At 51.4% G+C, this 13,232-nt stretch overlaps 1 long non-coding RNA gene across 1 annotated transcript; it reads left to right on the forward strand.

Annotated features, from left to right (window-relative positions):
- Nucleotides 1–7,998: 7,998 nt before the first annotated feature.
- LOC131492551 (uncharacterized) lies at nt 7,999–10,920 on the forward strand. The gene is made up of 3 exons (XR_009252125.1): nt 7,999–9,573; nt 9,901–10,084; nt 10,626–10,920. It is a non-coding gene; the product is annotated as an uncharacterized LOC131492551 (long non-coding RNA).
- Nucleotides 10,921–13,232: the final 2,312 nt, after the last annotated feature.

Here is a 13,232-nt window from a genome sequence, read left to right on the forward strand (position 1 = left end):
GAGTCCCCAAGAATGGCCAAAGCTGCCGTTTCTCTGTCCAGACCCCCTCCGTAACCTGTATGCTGTGTGAAGGCAGTAACTATGTCTGCCGGGTTGGCCTCGTTCCTCCCTGAGTCTCTGTCTCCTTGTAGGTGCTAAATACCTATGCAAAGGTTGACTACATGATGAGCTTCAGTGAGGGGCCCAGAGTCATGAAAGGGTCAGATCCAGCTTCTAAGGGACTCCTGCTCTTGGAGTTCCAGGAAAACGTCAGCAGGGATGAGTTCATATGTTGTTGGCGAAAGGGCTTCGCTGAACTCTCACCATAAATTTGTGGCAGAAAGGGCGCTCGGGCATTTAATGTTAGACCGAGACAGGAATCTCTAACATGAGTTAGAACTCCCATTTGCTGAGCAAATGCTGTCTCAAACACCGGGCTATGTGTTTCAGACCTTAATTCGTCTAATCCTCTGGACCACCCCATGGGTGCTGTGATGTCCCCTGATGATCCCCACCGCCTGACATTCGCTTCCTTATGTAACCCCCTCCCCTTGAGGGTGGGCTGGATTTATAGACTCCATTCTAAAGGACAGCACGGTAGCAGTAATGGGATGTCACTTGCAAGATTAGGCTATAAAAAGATTGGCTTCTATCTCGGGCTCTCCGGCTGCCATGCCGGGAGCTGCCCTGCAGGGAGGCCTATGTGGCCGAGAACTGAGACCCCCGCCCCTGCCCCCCAGCCGGTAGCCAGGGAGGAGCTGAGACCCAACAGCCTGCGAGAAATAGTATGGGGCCAACAACCACATGCACTGACATGGAAGAGGGGCCTCCCCTCCTCAGACCTTCAGATGGGACCTCATGAGTTACCTGGAGCCAGAAGTCCCCAGCTAAGTCGTGCCTGGATTCATAACCTCCGGGAATTATAAGATAATAAACGGATTATCGTCGTAAGCGGCCATGTTCCGGGGTAATTTGTTATGCAGCAGCGGGTGGTGAATATGGGCAGGTGCTGGGATCATTTGCACTTTACAGAAGAGGAAACCGAGGTTCAGAGAGGACAGGAAACGGTGGAGCCAGGATGTGGACCGACCTCAGAGTCTTCACAATCAATGACTAGGGTCAGCCTCGGATCATGTTAAGCATGTAGCTGCTGTTGTCCAGTCAGAGTTGGTACCGTGCAGAATCCTCACGTGCACAGACTTCGGACAGGTGAATATGTCTCCTCCAAAGCCAGGTAACGTTTTTGAAAGATTCCAGGGGGAAAAAATGATACAGCATGCAAACAATGGTAGAACATGGCCGGTGACCCTCTGGCAGAGATGACCTCCCTGCCTCCCATCCCACCACCCCCAAAATGATCACTCCCAGCGGTTTCTTCTCTACCCCTTCACAATTATGCAGAATACAGCAAGTGTGCATGCATGATGGAATTTCCACAATTTTATAGAGAGTGCGTGCACGCACAGCATGCACATACGTACAGCCACGTGTGAAAAGTTAGGGTCACGATTCTTCTGGTTACTTATGGCTGTGTGGCAATTACTCCAAAATGCAGAGGTTTAAAGCAGCACCAGCGTTTTCTTATCTCCCTCGCATGGTTTCTGAGGGTCAGGAAGGTGGGAAGGGCTCGGCTGTGTGGTCGGCTTCGTAAGGCTTTGTAGTCGCAGCCGGACAGAGGCCAGGGCCACCGGGGACAGGACGGCAACTCCCTCCCTCCCATGCTAGCTTGGGCGTCCTCATAGCACGGTGATCTCAGGGCAGCCTGACTGCTCACTTAGCGGCCGAAGGCTTCAGGAACAAGTGTCACATTTCATAACGTGGAGTTGGAATCACATGTCATTTCCGCCAAAGCATGTTGGTCAGAACAATCACAAACATCTGCCTGGTTCCAAGGGGACGAGGCATATAGACCTCACCTTTGGGCGGAAATTGTGTCAAAGAACGTGTATACACATTTGTAAAAAAAAAAAATTGTTAATGCCTATTTCTTCTTGAGAGAGAGGGAGAGAGGGACAGAGCGTGAGCAGGGGAGGGGCAGAGAGAGAGGGAGACACAGAATCGGAAGCAGGGTCCAGGCTCCGAGCAGTCAGCACACAGCCCGATGCGGGCCTCGAACCCATGAACCACGAGATCATGACCTGAACCGAAGTTGGACGATTAACCAACTGAGCCACCCAGGCACCCCTGTATACACGTTTTTAAATCGCCACAGGGATACACTCCTCTTCTCTCTACTGTGGAACAAGTACACACAGCTAACAGCATCTCGAAAACAATGCGGGAGAGGGGAAGGCAGAAAAAATATTAGAGCTTAGATTTCTGTGTTTTAATCTACTCATTTTATGCTACTTTTGAAACTGTTTATGTGTACTCATAAATATTTATAAATACATCAACAAATACGTTGGGGAATGTGCTCCAAAGGTTTTGCTAATGAGGCACACCATTTAAAAACTGTCAGATAATTGAGTGCAGAGCTTGTTTGGAATTCTGTTTCCCTCTCTCTCCCCCTCCCCCACTCGTCTTCTATCTCTCTCTCTCTCTCACAAGTAAAATACAAAAAATAAATAAATAAATACACAGTAAATAAAAGGGGGCGGGAACTTTGCCAGATATTGCTAATATCTTGTCCAGAGCCTGGCTTTCATTCTCTGCTTATTAAAAACAACAACAACAACAACAACAACAAATCAATGATCCCCTGAATCAAGATCCACCAATAAACTTTGAACCTTTTTCTAGAAACTGCTTCACAGGGTTCTATTTTCTTATTTTATTTTATTTTATTTTATTTTATTTTATTTTATTTGTGAGAGCACAAGCAGGGGAGGGGCAGAAGGAGAGAGAATCCCAAGCAGGTTTCACGATTCCACGAACAGGAGATCATGACCCGCGCTGAAGTCAAGAATTGAACGCTCAACCAACTGAACCACTCAGGTGCCCTAGAGAGTTCTATTTGCTAACCAGCCTCAGTGGTTCCCAGCGTTTTTGACATTCCGAACAACACGACGTGTCATGGTACGATTTTGCCGCTGTAGTTGTGGGCTAAATTCAGGCAACGGAATTCCCGGAGCAAAAGTTATGTACATTGAAAATTATGATTGATGTTGCTAAATTGCTCTTAGAAGACTCTTAATATTGGCAAATGACCTCGAGTTGACGGTCCTCATTGCAATGTTTGCAAATACCTGTTTCTCCACATATCTTCACAGGCAGTAATTATTACAGACTTTACCTTCTTTGCCAGTCGGACGACAAGCGACATCCAGTTACCACCTGGATGTGTGTCTTCAATTTCAAGTGAAAGTGCTTGTTGGACATTCGTATTACGTCTCTTATAAACTGCTCAATTTATATTCTTTGCCCAATGTTTGTATTGGGTTATTCTGCGTTTTGTCTATTGATTTGTACGAGTGCTTTGTTTTGCCTTTTGGTTTTGTTTTTAATTTTTAACGTTTATTTATTTCGGAGAGAGAGAGAGAGAGAGAGAGAGAGCACGGGTGGGAGAAGGGCAGAGAGAGAGGAAGACACAGAATGGGAATCTGAGCTGTCAGCACAGAGCCTGACACGGGGCTCCAGCCCACGAACCGTGGGAACCTGAGCCAAAGTCTGACACTCAACTGACTGAGTCACCCAGGAGCCCCTGTACTAGATCTTTGTGATTTAAGGAAATTAGTCCCGTGTTTCTAGTATATGTTGCAAATCTTTTCCCTGTTTTTAAAGGTGCCTTTGTCATACAAAAGTAGATATGCTCTGGTAGTATGGAATTTATGGTTTTTACATCTGTGACTTCCTTGCCAGAAGGGACTTGCTGTGCAGACATGATCAACAAATGCTCCCGTGATTGTGAAATCTTAGGATTTCAAATGTTATCTTTGAGTTTTACCTACAAGAAATGTATTGGGACCAAAGAGTAAGGTAAGCTTAACTTCTTTTTCCAAATGGCCAGCCATTTCCGAACGGTTCCTACACCATTTGCGGAAGAATTTCTCTTCACACCCCTTTCCAGGGGCTCTTGCTACCTTTTACCTAACCCACCCAACCCCACCGACCCCTCTGCGCAGATGGTGACAGTGACCAAGAATTGAAGCAGATGTGACTTGTAGCGTTGGGAGAGAAAATTGAGAAGCCTGGCAGTGGTCCTCCTGTCGGCCTTCTCACTGGAGGGAGATGCGTGCCCCACCTTGGGGACTGAGCTGAGCCACCCCACCCTGTTCCCCCGGCCCCCCACCCCGGGCCTTGCGGAGAACATCGTTGACCCTGTTTTGGGTCAGCGCGCTAGGCCAAGCCACGGTGAGTTGCTTTCACGGAGCGTTCTGGATGGACCCCGTTCGGGAAAAGCTAGCAACGCGCAAAATGGAATGTGAAATAAATCATTTGTCTCCGTGCAGGTGGACAACTGTAGGACTTTATGTGGACACGGCCCCAACTTTAAGAAGGTGCGAGGCCCTCCGCCCCTGTGGCATTAACCCATTTGACTTGGTGGGGCAGGGTAGGGGGAAGCCTCTGGTGAGATCTTCACTTTGGCCCTCCATTGATATTTCAGAGCCTGGGATTGAGCTGAAGATGTCTTTCCAATTGGCTGATCTTGGGTTACTTGGAAAAAAGTGAGGTTGGCTCTGGGATGGGGCCCTCACCTACCTAGACAGACACAGCTGCTGGGTCACTGACATAGACATTGGCACCAGTGACTGCCAAGGTCCGGGATCCAAGCCAGCTGCCTGGGGAGCTCGGGACAGCACCTCCTTCCCACACTGCAGGTCGGCCCCTGGTCCTTGTGTGAGACAGAGAAGCCCCGCCTCCCCCGCCCCCCCATTGAGGATGGGACAGTCCCCACTCTGCACTTCAGAAGAAGCAGGATCTGGGTTTTCCCACACCCTAAGGCAACTCAGAGGCCCCAGAGCAGGAGCGGAAGCCCCTTAAAACATCCCTGTCCCTCTCCTCTCTCCAGCAGAGGCTGGGCCCACTGAGGCCTCCCCAGCACAAGGCCCAGATTTCCATCCGAGGCTTCTTCGCTGCTCAGGCCACAGCAGGGGCCTGGGCGAGAAGGGAGATCTCACCCCTGTGGGTCCCCGCAGGTGGCCTCAGGGCCTCCAGCTTCCCAGATAAGAACCAGAAGGGCTGCTACCTCAATTGAAAAACAATTTAAGATATCATGCTAATTAAAGGGGTTTGCAGGCACAAGACCTGACTAGATTTAGATCTAGCAGTTAACAAAAATCAGATGGCTGAGAGCAAAAATTTACGGAGCCGTTGCAGGGGTTTTTTTTTCCCCCTAAGTCGGAGGGAGGGGGTGCTGTTTCCCATCACCAGATACATTGTTTCTGATGGGGGGGCGGAGGGAGATGGGGGGCCACTGACTTTTTTATTCACTCAAAACTCACTATAACTTGGGGGCACCTGGGTGGCTCTGTTGGCTCTGCGTCTGACTCTTGATTTCAGGTCAGGTCACACTCTCTTGGTTCATGAGATCGAGGCCTGCGTGGGGTGGGGGGTCCATGTGCTGACAGCGCTGAGCCTGCTCGGGATTCTCTCTCTCTCTCTGCCCCTCTCCTGTCCATGCTGCTCTCTCTTTCAAAATAAATAAACTTAAAAAAAAAAAATCACTGCAATTTGCTAAAGAAGGTTGAATCGTCCTATGTTTTTGTTAAAAATAAATAAACAGGGGCGCCTGGGTGGCTCAGTCGGTTGAGCGTCCCCCTTCGGCTCAGGTCGTGATCTCGCGGTTCATGAGTTCGAGCCCCACGTCGGGCTCTGTGCTGACAGCTCAGAGCCTGGATCCTGCTTCAGCTTCTGTGTCTCCCTCTCTCTCTGCCCCTCCCCTGCTCATGCTCTCTCTCTCTGCCTCAAAAATAGATAAACATTAAAAAGAAAAGCAAAGAAAAGAAAACTGAGGAAGAAATCAGCGCTTAAAAAAATAAAAACATAAAAAAATAGGCAGTTCTACAAATGAATGGTTTCAGTGAATCAAATCACGGAAACACTGGTATGGGCAAGGCCACCCAGGGCCCAGCACCACTCTCCCCCCCCCCGGCCCCCTTTGAAGGCAGAGTTTAGTCTTGTAATTAGGGGATGCCTTTGTTTCTTTAATGACGCTAATCCCCATCTAGAGGGAAATCACCTTTTAGGTAACAAGGCAGCCACCAGCCCTGAGGGCACTGAATGGGGAGGACCACACTGAAGTCACAGGCTCCCAGCTGCCTTTGAGGAAAAGGCTGGTCACAGGGCAGGTAAGGGGGGCGCGGGACGCACACTCACCTGTGCCGCTGAGGGCCTGCAGAGGGTACTACCAAGGAGGGCTCAAGTGCCATTCCAGGAGGGGACAAAAACGACTCTGCCGAAAGACAACCCTAAGTGTCTGGATCTTGAAAAGTTTAAGTGTCCCCTTCTCCTCCCCAGACAGCCATTAGAGCCTGAAGCAGGCGCCTGTGGGAAGGCGGGCCTCGGGGTAGCAATGAGCTACCCGGTCCCTAAGGTACCATGTTGAATTTCTCAATCTAACTTTGTTTAGTTTGGGGAAAACATTTTTTCGGTCCTGAAAAAAAAAAAAAAATCCCTGTGGTTTCGCTCCTACTCCTACCCTCTATAATCGCTGCTTGCAAGAAAGAGTTTCACCATTTTCCCAGAAAACCAAAAAAATGAGGATGCTGGGCAGACATTCTTTGTTTCTTTTCTTCCATCTCTGTTGAATTCCCTCCCCCGCCCCCCCCACACTCCCCCCCGCACTCCCCCCCCCACTCCCCACCAGCGCTTCTGCCCCAGGCAGGCCCGTCTGCCCACTGTCCCCACACATCCCTCATTCACGCTGGGTTCCAGCCAAGCACTGTCCTGCCTCTTTCTCCTGGTCACACTTCCTCTTCCAGAAGCCGGCTTAACGCTCACCTCGCTAAGCAGCCCCCTGCGGTGGGGCTGCAGGTAACCCCGGGGTCCTTCGGAGCACACACTGGCCAGGACGGCCCTGTGCCACCTGCCAGCAGCAGGGAGCGTCCTGCTTCCTCCCTGCCGTCTCCCCAGATTGTCTGCAATGACTCCTTCGTGCTTCCCTTCTCCCTGGGGGGGCTTGTAACTCATCCGTTCACCCATCATCCGGCAGCTACTGGGCCCCCACTATGCTGGGTCGGCTCATTGCACGGTATTATTTTGCACCCACCGCCTGGGTGTCTTCTAAAGCTGGTTAGCTGCATGGGCATGTGGGCATTCTCCTCGCAACCAACATATCTTGAGGGATTCCTTTTGTCTTCTGGATGTTTTCTGCTGCTGGTCTCCTCACCGTTTTTACTCACCTCTTGGCGCTGGTGTGCGGTTTCAACCAATTTCTGTCCCTTCAACTCCCTTCGCAGGGCGGGGTCAGGGGTGAGTGGCACCTTAGTCAAAGCTCCTGGATTCTCTGAAATTGTTCAGCTACTGACTCACCGCGTGAGCCTGGACGAGTCACTTCCCTTTCTCACCCTCAGCTGTGCCAGCCTTACCAGGGCTAGAAGGAACGCGACGTCCTCGGTACGTGGGATGACTATAGAACCCACTGTCCAGCTGGCGCTTTTGAGAGCAGGAGGGGGTGTTAACAATTATGCTGAGACAGGTTTACTAAGAGGGGTGGTCCCCGGAAGGTTCTAGAATCTCATGTGAAAATGGGGATAGGAGCAGGCTTTCCTCAGCTTACCACCTCCCAGCTTATGGGGGTAGAACGGCTGCTTGCTGCAGCCTGTGCCATTAGCTTTGCTCTAGAGAAGGGCCGAGAAACTCTGTCTTTCATACATTTCTAAGCATGTGAAAAAATAATCAGATACAACCCTGTAACACTCGGGGGGTGGGGGGTGTAGGGTCTGAAGAATGATGGGTGACACTGGGCAAAGCCATCATAGTGACAACGAAGGCTCTTATCTGCTCCTTGGAGGTCCCAGCCTCACGAGTTATGCCAGGCCCTGCCCCTCTGACATTTAAACTACCCTGATATCAAGCACTTGCCTATTTGGGGTATCGTAAATAACACGTGGCCATGTCGATTAAGCTGGGCTTGGAGGAAGGGCTAACAGAACTCCAGAACGGCCCCAAGGGTAGCCCCTACTATATTCTGAGAATTCAGTTGGCAGGAGCGTACCCATGCAAGATGTACATCTGGGCCGTGGCAGTCAGACCGAGCTCCTTCTCCTGAGAGGGGGCAGCCGGGCAAGAGGAGAGAACCAGCACGCAGTGTGCAGTATGATGGGGAATCAGCAGAAACAGAACTACCCAGGCTTGGCTCGGGAATCAGATACGCCAGGCAGGAATTCGCCCTTGGGAAGCTGTTGCTTAACCCTCTGGTTCCTCGGGCTCCCTGCCTCCTTGACAGAGGCCAAGGCAAACAAGGATTCCGGGTGAGACCAGACCGACCAGCCAATGCCAGCTCACTTGGGGTTAGACCAGGGCTGGGAGGGGCCCAGGCAACCCTGCAGGATGCCGGGTGCTGGGCAGAGCCCCAGGGGGAGGCAGGTTTCTGCAGCTCCCTTTTCCCAGTGGAAAAGCTCAGGATTCCCAAAGGCTGTTGGGCAAGAGTCTCAAATTGTCTTCAGACTGGGTCTAATCTAGCTAGAACCGCTTGGGAGCCAGGATGTAGCTGGATCCAGTGACAGGCGTTGCTAAGAAGTGAAGAGAGGTCCGGTGACAACTGGGATCTCCAGTTGACCCAGTCTCAAGGGTGAGCCCAGCCCCTGGGTGTAGGGCTAGGATCTGTGGCCTTTGGCCAACAGCCAACAACTTGGTAAAGGGTTTCTTCCATTATCAGAGGGAAGGGAAGGGAAGGGGGAGAGGCATGGGAGATGGTTGTCTGGGTGTGTTTATTTTCTTTTAAAATATCAACTTGAGTGGGGGGTGCCCATGGGGACACGGAGGGCACGTCGATGGTCAGCCTGTTCGCTGGGCAATCCATGTAATCTCTGTCCTGCCCTGTATACTGTTGGCACTTGACCAATGGGTGAAACATCTCCATCATGGCGGCCGTCTTTACGTGAGCATCTGGACGGCACAGAGGGCTTCTGACACTCACCAGGACTTCTTTCCCATTAAAAACGGACAGGCTGCAGCAGTCTGGAAGGAGACCACAAATGCACAAGTTCAGAGGACAAGCTGCTCCCAGGAGGTCACAAACAGCCTCAACAGTTCAAGAAGGTAAAAATTGGTGGTTGGAGGTGAGAGAAGCCAGCGAGGGAGGAAGACCGCGTCCCAAGGAGGCTCATGCTCACCACTGTCCAGGTTTTAAAACTCTAGTTTGCCCTGGGGCGCCTGGGGGGCTCAGTCGGTTACACATCGGACTCTTGGTTTCAGCTCAGGTCGTGATCTCACAGTTTCGTGGGTTCGAGCCCCGCATGGGCCTCTGTGCCCACAGCCTTGACAGGGCGGAGCCTGCTTGGGATTCTCTGTCTCCCTCTCTCTCTGCTCCTCCCCCGCTCGAGCGGTCTCTGTCTCTCTCAAAATAAATAAATAAACTAAAAAAAAAAAAATCAAGTTTGCTCTCTTCGGTCCCTTGGCTTTGAGGCTGTCTCGACAGACACGAGGAGAAGGCTCAGTACGCGGGAGACAGGCCATCTGGGCCGGGACCAAAGAGCTGCACATTCTCAGGTGAGTTCGCGTGAGTCACCAGCCCAGGCCTCTTTCTAGTTAAGCAGAGGCCATGCCCCAGTTTTGAACACCTGAAGGCCCTGCGGTGGTGGGTGAGGAGCCCGCCCTGATCTGCATACAATGGGGGACAATTGAAGGTCCGGGTTGGAGAACCAGAACTGAGAACCCACTGCCCTCCGTGCTGCCCCTAAGGGTCTTATCCCCTTATTCGCTACAGTGCTTCCTGGTCCCCCGAGCCATGCAAGCCTGGGTCCCCTCAATTCACTGGGGGTGGGGGGAAAGGGGGATGCCTTTTTGAGTAGTCCTCAGCCAACCCCTCTTCCACAGGGCAAGTCCCTTCTTCAAGGCCAGAGGTCCCCTGTTGACGTCACACCCATGGAGGGAGAAGAAACACCAAGAAGGGGTGAGGCGGTGACGTCGCCCTGTGTTCTCGCAGGGCTGAGGAGGTCTGTGCTCTACATTCTTCCGTGTTGGCTCAAGCCAAAGCCCCTGTGATACAAACCAGGACGAGGTAGAGCCACTCCCGGATGCCGACATCTTTTGTTAAAGAACACGTGAGGTCACATACACAACAATCCCAACTGAGTTAATTAATTCACCTACTTATTCAGTGTGTGAAAATCCTCCCGGTTCTTGCTAAGTGAGTGAAAGGTGCAGGCTGGGTGGCTTTGGATCGTGTCTGGTTGATGAAAGACAGATACGGATACAAAACCTGTACGTTCTCGAATGCCAGTCTACTGCCCCGGACAGCATTCAGAAGGGAGCTATTGGAAGTTGATAAGTAAAAAGAAAACAAACCTGCTTTTCTTTTTCTTAATGCTTCGCCCCTGCACAATAAGAGTTTACCTACAGACTCAGCAAACTCTGGAGTGCTGGGTGGTTCTGGGGACCAGCCAGGATGCTAGCTGCGGGGTGTGGGGTCCTTCGCCTACCGGTCCTGGTGGTTCAGCCAGTTGTTGACAGGGCCTCTCTGCTGTCCTGTGGCAGGAAATAAGGAAGCAGAGGCAGGGCAGTCGGGGGAGGGTTGGAGTGACCTAACCTTTCCCTTTTAGGTCTGAGGGCCCTCCCTCAAGGCGCACACTGTGTGAGAAAGGGACCCACAGCTCAGGAACCAAAACAGACACACCCAGCCCAGTGACCTCCCCACCAGCCAGTGACCAACAGCAGCCAGTCAACAGCTCTCATCAAGAGGCTCTTATGTACGTGACACCATGGGGGATCCAATTTCCTGCAGACCGTGGCTTGGGGTTTATGTAAGTCTAATTAGGTCTAGGGAAGTGAGAGGCACATATATGAGAAAAAGAGTGGATAGACTATGGCCAAGGTAGGCTTGGGAGGAAGTGGATATTCAGCATGGCAGTGCTGGGGGTCTTGGGGCTGGGCAGGAGCGGGGGTGGGGGTGGGGGGCTGTGGGAAATAAAACAGCAAAGGTAGGTTCCAATCAGCCTATGGATGTTCCTCAGGCTAAGGGTTTGGACTGCATTCAGAGGTCAGCCATGGAAAAGCTTTGGGAGGAGAGTCAGTATTTATTGAGAACCTATCATGTGCCATGGACTGTGGTTGGAACTGGTGGCTCAACCATGACTAAGACATGGTCTTTTCCCTTAGAGACCTTTCCCGTTTGGGGGATATGATGGATAAGAAACAGATAATTTCAGTAAAATGTGCTAAGTGCTGTGGCAAACATATTCACAGGTTTCTCCGGAGCCTAAGGACGAGGCTTGAAGCCTGGTCCGGTGGAAGGTGGGGAAGGGCAAGCAAGGAACCTCTTGGCACCAGAAGGAGCTGGAACTTTATCCTGAGGGCAGGGGAGAGACGCTGGACTGGAGGAAGGACCCAGAACGAAGGGAGTGGCAGGGAGGATGCGTGAGAACGTAGGAGGTAGCCAAACAGGGCAAAGGAGGAGGAGAATGGGAAATGCAGGAAGATCCGAAGAGGAAAGAACATCCGCCAGAATGTGACTGAACGTGGCTGGAGAGGAGACAGAGGCCGGAACTGAAAAGGGGCGAGTGAAATATGACAGAGAGGGACAGGCCCCTCCACAGCTCTCTGGATGGTGGGTCGCCTGGTCATGGGTGATGCATGGAACCTCAGGTGAAAGGGGTATTAGAATAGACGTATTGATTCTTTTTGTTATAGAAGGAGAAGGAGGAGGAGAAGGAGAAGAAGAAGGAGAAAACTACCCCTGCCCCCCACCTCACCCCCCGACCTCCCAAAGACCACCACCACGGCTAACGCTCTGGAAATTTTTCTGCCAATGCATTGTCGGTTTTTATTTGGTTTTCACATTACTGTAATCATAACCATGTTTACAATCCTGCATCCCGCTGCACTTAAGATCCTGGTGTGTGTATTTTTCTGCACGTTAAATTTATCCTGGTTGCTGCGAAGGTTTGTATTTATATATATATTTACATGCAAAGGCTCCCTTCACTGGTTTTCTCTTGGGAGAAAGAGGCTTCCCCTCACTGCCTTGCTCTAAGGTCTAAACTCCCAGAAGCTTTGAGGCACCTGCTGGGCAGAGGGAAGATTTCGCGTGATGGCAGTTCTCACCCGGAGGGGCTGGGGCCGGCAGGTCAGTTACTCCTGGCCGGGGACAGTTGTCAAGATGAAGAGGACAGGAAGGCGAATCTGGGCCAAGGCATGTAAAGGTATTTCCTGGCTTTTTCAAGACCCTAGAGTGTCAGAGAAAGGGAAATGTAACATATTCTACGCGGAGAGGAAATAAATGTGTGGCCTGTCAACTAAGCCCTCGGAAGAGAGGTTTAATATCATATAGCGTTTACAGTGATGTTTCCTAAGAGCGACTTAGCCCTTCCCCTGCTGGGTACCATGATTAGGTAGGTATATGCAGCCGAGTAGGTAGGTAAACGGAGCCGCGCTCTCTCTCCTTCCCCCTCCCTGTCTCCTCTCTCCCTTAACCCCTGGTGAAATGTCCAAAGGAGCCTTTGTTCAGTAATTACGACCACGAGCTCTCTTTGTCCCACGTGCCTGTCACTGTCCCCAGCCGTGGCTTGAGTGTTTCTCACGACACTACCAGGAGGTAGGTGCTATCCTAATGCCCAGGGAGGGTATCTCATTGTTCAAGGTCACTCAGCGAGAATGCGTCGGAGCCTGGATTTAAACCTAGGTCTCCTGACCCGAAAGCCCATTCTCTTAGCTGCTGCTCCAATACTCCCTTTTTCAATGCAGGACAGATCTTCAGTGGGATTTTGTTGCACAGATATGCATGCATTTCAAAGCTCTTTTTTAGAAGAGGTACCAAGAGGTCTGCATTTTTTGCAGTTCAGTGTTGGGTGACTGCTTTTTTGGGCCGAGTGTAAGAGCAACCCATAAAAAACTCTCTGCCTTTTGCTGAGCCATCCAGAAAAACACTTAGAGCTTTGCCCAAACAGCGCAGCCTGGCTGTAGACGTGTCAAGGCTTTGTGTTCGTCTGACATCCAGGGCCAAGGGCCGCAGAGCAAGGACAGCAGAGCAAGGACAGCGTGTTCCGCTGGCCTGATCTAATCAGAACACTGCCGCCACCGCACGCCTGTCTCCCACGTGTCCTGAAGAGTCCACCCTCCCATCCCCCAATGTCTCTGTTCCTGCCTCCATCGACCAGCAGGACAGAGTTTAAGGAGTAGAGAACTTTGTCGGGAAGAGGAAGTCACCAGCA

This window comes from Neofelis nebulosa, chromosome 13 (assembly GCF_028018385.1).
Source record: "Neofelis nebulosa isolate mNeoNeb1 chromosome 13, mNeoNeb1.pri, whole genome shotgun sequence".
Lineage (NCBI taxonomy): Eukaryota > Metazoa > Chordata > Mammalia > Carnivora > Felidae > Neofelis > Neofelis nebulosa.